This window comes from Theropithecus gelada, chromosome 8, assembly GCF_003255815.1.
Source record: "Theropithecus gelada isolate Dixy chromosome 8, Tgel_1.0, whole genome shotgun sequence".
NCBI lineage: Eukaryota > Metazoa > Chordata > Mammalia > Primates > Cercopithecidae > Theropithecus > Theropithecus gelada.
The window spans coordinates 69,659,615-69,664,018 of record NC_037676.1 but is presented as its reverse complement, the minus strand read 5'-3'; positions in this window follow the sequence as shown (position 1 = coordinate 69,664,018).

The following is a 4,404-nucleotide window of genomic DNA, read 5'->3' as shown; positions in this document are numbered from 1 at the left end:
TCAGTTCTGCATGACAAAACAAAAGGAATTTTTTGGCCTTGCAGAGGAAGGAGGGGCACCAGGTGAGGTAGAGAGAGACTGAGTGAAAATTCCTTTGGTGAAGTTGCCACTTTTCACGTGTTAGTGATGGTAAATCCATACGGGTCTACAGCAACCTCATTCCTTGCCTCCTCAGAAGAAAGAATTCCACCAAGGGGCATAAGGCAGAGTGAGAGACCCAGGCAAGTTTTAAAGCAGGAGTGAAAGTTTATTAAAAAGCATTAGAGCAGGAATGAAAGGAAGTAAAGTACACTTGGAAGAGGGCCAAGCAGGTGACTTGAGAGATTCAAATGCATGGTTTGACCTTTGACTTGGGGTCTTATATGTTGGCATGCTTCCGGGGTTGCATTACTCCTCCCCTTTCTTCCCTTGGGGTGGGCTGACCCCACGTGCAGTGGCCTGTCAGTACGAGGGAGGGGCTGCGCGCACAGTGTGTTTACTGGAGTTGTACATATGCTCACTTGAGGTGTTCTTCCCTTACCAGTGGAGTGTTCCAAGAAGGTCATATACCAGTTAAACTCCACCATTGTGCCTCTTAATGTGCATACTGGAGCCCACTCATCACACTCCTAAGATCCTATTGGGAAGCTGCTGATCACCAGTTTCAGGTGTTTTCTATGTATTGTGAGCCTGCCTTTCCCTGGCACTGGCTGTGACCAATTATTATTTTAGAGAGACAGTTAACAACCACCTGACCATCACCTGATGGTTGCCTGACATTTCTGGTGAGTAGGGGGCCCTCTCCTGCCCTACTCATGTCTGCCTGACTACTTACTGTAACACATGTCTGTCTCTCAAATAGTAAAGTCCACTTACCACACAAACGGCCTCTTAGGAGGTGTGTGTGTGTGTGCTTGCACATAGACTGGGAAAGAGCCTGAATGTGATATCTGAGTCAATGAATTGCTGAGCAGAAGAAGCAGGCCAGTGGAATTCCAGCACTTTGGGAGGCCGAGGCAGACAGATCACTTTTGTGAGCTCAGGAGTTCGAGACCAGCCACAGCAACATGGCAAAACCCCGTCTCTACAAAATATACAAAAATTAGCCAAGCGTTGGTGGCTCCTACCTGTAATCCCAGCTACTGGGGAAGCTGAGGCGGGAGGATCATTTGAGCCAGGTTGCAGGGAGCCGAGATCATGCCAACACCCTCCAGCCTGGGAGACAGAGCAAGACTCTGTGTAAAAAAAAAGAAAAAAATAGGAAGAACAAGGAGAAGGAAGAAGGAGAAGAAGGAGGAAGAAGGAGGAGAAGGAGAAGAAGAGAAGAAAGAGAAAGAGGAGAAGGGAGAGGGGCAGGGGGAGGAGGGGGAGAGGGGGAGTGAGCGAGAAGAAGAAAGAAAATGAAAAGACACTGAAATAATCCATAAACTGAGGAAACAAGTTTGGAGCCAGAGGTGACTTTGAGAATGTAAACTGCTTAGGAATTTCTAGAAATCAACCACAAGCCTTGAAGTGGGGGGCAATGGGGTATTGATTTTACTTTATCTAGACCTCAAGGGACAGGGAGACCTCACATCAAACCTGGATTAAAACATCAATGAGTTTTTGCCTCTGAAAGAATCTATAGTCGGGAGCAAATGACACATTTAACTCCTCGCCCCATCTGGCCTTAACTGCTGCCCATCCTTTCGCCAGTTTAAAATTTTGGGTCTAAAGAGATGAGAAAAATGGAGAAGGAAAAAGGGGGAAAGTTGGACCAAGAGACTCTTCTCCCTTATCACCAGACAAGATAAACTTTACCAAAATGTCTCTTCCTACCTGTCTTTTACGATAACATAGTAATTTAGTGATTTCGAGTCTTTCAGGCAAGACATGACCTGGCTGTGGGAGACCAAGACAGGCAGATCACTCGAGCCAAGCAGTTCGAGGCCAGCCTGGGCAACATGGCAAAAACCCATCTCTACAAAAAATAACAAATTATCCAGGTGTGGTGACATATGCCTTTGGTCCCAGGTACTCGGGAGGCTGAGGCAGGAGGATCCCTTGAGTCCAGGAGGTCAAATCTGCAATGAGCCATAATCATGCCACTGGACTCCAGCCAGAGAAAGACCTTGTCTCAAACAAATAAAAAAAATATTTTGGGGAAAGGTACTCTATAAATAAATAGCATATCCCTTTGCAATTATAATTGCAAATGGTTTTCTTGATTTTTATTTGACCTACTCAAACAGATTTTACCATTTTGAAATATCTTCTGAGCATGAATTGCTTTACTATTTGCAACTCCCTACCTAGAGAATAGCCTGTGAGTACAATTCTATAAAAAAAATTTGATGATGACTCATGAGTGTCCTGCTAGGAGAAAAAAAATCTGATATCAAATGTACTATTTGTCACGCGCGTCCGTGTGAAGAGAGTCCACTAACAGGCTTTGCGTGAGCAACAAGACTGCTTATTTCACCTACGTGCAGGCAGGCTGAGTCCGAAAAGAGAGTCAGCAAAGGGTGGTGGGATTATCATTAGTTCTTATAGGTTTTGGGATAGGCGGTGGAGTTGGCAGCAATGTTTTGTGGGTAGGGGGTGGATCTCACAAAGTACGTTCTCAAGGGTGGTGAGAATTACAAAGAACCTTCTTAAGGGTAGGGGAGATTACAAAGTACATTGATCAGTTAGGGCGGGGCAGAAACAAATCACAATGGTGGAATGTCATCAGTTGAGGCTATTTTCACTTCTTTTGTGGATCTTCAGTTGCTTCAGGCCATCTGGATGTATACGTGCAGGTCACAGGGGATATAATGGCTTAACTTGGCCTCAGAGGCCTGACACTATTGTTTACATTTGTGTAATCTTAGAACACTGAAGAAGGAACAAAGGAGTTGCCAGGTCAGACCCAAATTATTAGACCATATGTATAAAACAAGTTCTCTTTTTCACATAACTCAGTAGGCTGAAGCATGATTAATACAAGTGTGAACACCTCCAGGCTTCGTTACTGCCAATGACTCCTGTTTTCATTGGAACACCCTCTGATTCTTCCCATAAACAAAGCTTTCACTTTCTGGCCAAATTTGGTCAACTCATGAATCAGCACACACTAATACATTTACTCCACTTCTACAGGCAATTTGAATGGGAAATAGAGGAACCTTCACTGGCTTTTCAGTAGCCAATTATTATATTCAAAGTAGCCTTGTTGATTATTAGCGGATCTAAAAGTAGAGCATGTCTTACAGGTCTATAGTTATCCAGAAAACTCCACTCCCTATATGCGTATTATCCCACTTTAAAGTGGAGGAACAGCCTATTACATGTACAGCCACTTGCCAAACAACAATATTTTGGTCAACGGCACATAAGTAATCCCATCATATAAAAAGTCCTATCGCCTAGTGACACTGTAGCCATCATAGCCATCACAGCCTTCACAGCCAGTGATGTAGCACAAGGCATTACTCACCTGTTTGTGGTGATGGTGTAAACAAACCTACTGCACTGCCAATTGTATAAAAGTATATCACACACAATTATGCACAGTACTTCATACTTGCTAGTGATAATAAATGACTGTTACTGGTTTACATATTTCAGGTCCTTTAGGTGGTATTCCGAAAGAAGACATTGTTGTCATAGGAGATGACAGCTCCATGCCTGTTATTGCCCCTGAAGACCTTCCAGTGGGACAAAATGTGGAGGTGTGGCATTGATGATCCTGGCCCAGTGTAGTCATAGGCTAATGTGTGTGCTTGTGTTTTAGTTTTTAACAAAAAAGCCTAAAAAGTAAAAATTAAAATAAAACAATTTAAAAATAGATAAAGGTGTATTATAGATTCAAGATGTAAAGAAAGAAAATATTTTGTACAGCTGTACAATGTGTGTTTTATGCTAAGTTTTATTACAAATGAGTGAAAAAGCTTTTCAAAATCTGAAAGTTTATAAAACAAAAAAGTTATAGTAGGCAAAAAGTTTCTTAACAGTACACTTCTCAGAATGTATCCCAAAAGTTTATTATTGAAGAAAGACAAATATATTTTTAATAAATTGAGTGTAGCCTAAGTGTACAGTGTTTATGAAGTCTACAGTAGTGTGCAGTAATGTCCTAGGCCTTCACATTCACTCACCACTCACTGACTAACCCAGAGCAACTTCCAGTCCTGCAGGCTCCATTCATGGTATGTGCCCTATATAAGAGAACCATTTGAAAAATCTTTTATATCATCTTTTTACTGTACCTTTTCTATGTTTAGATATATTTAGATACATAAATCCTAACCATTGTGTTACAGTTGCCTACAGTTTTCAGTACAGTAACGTGCTGTGCAGGTGCGTAGCTATACTAACTAGCCTAGGTGTGTAAGGCTATACCATCTAGATTTATGTAAGTACACTCTATGACGTTCACACAGTGACAAAACTGCCTAATGGTGT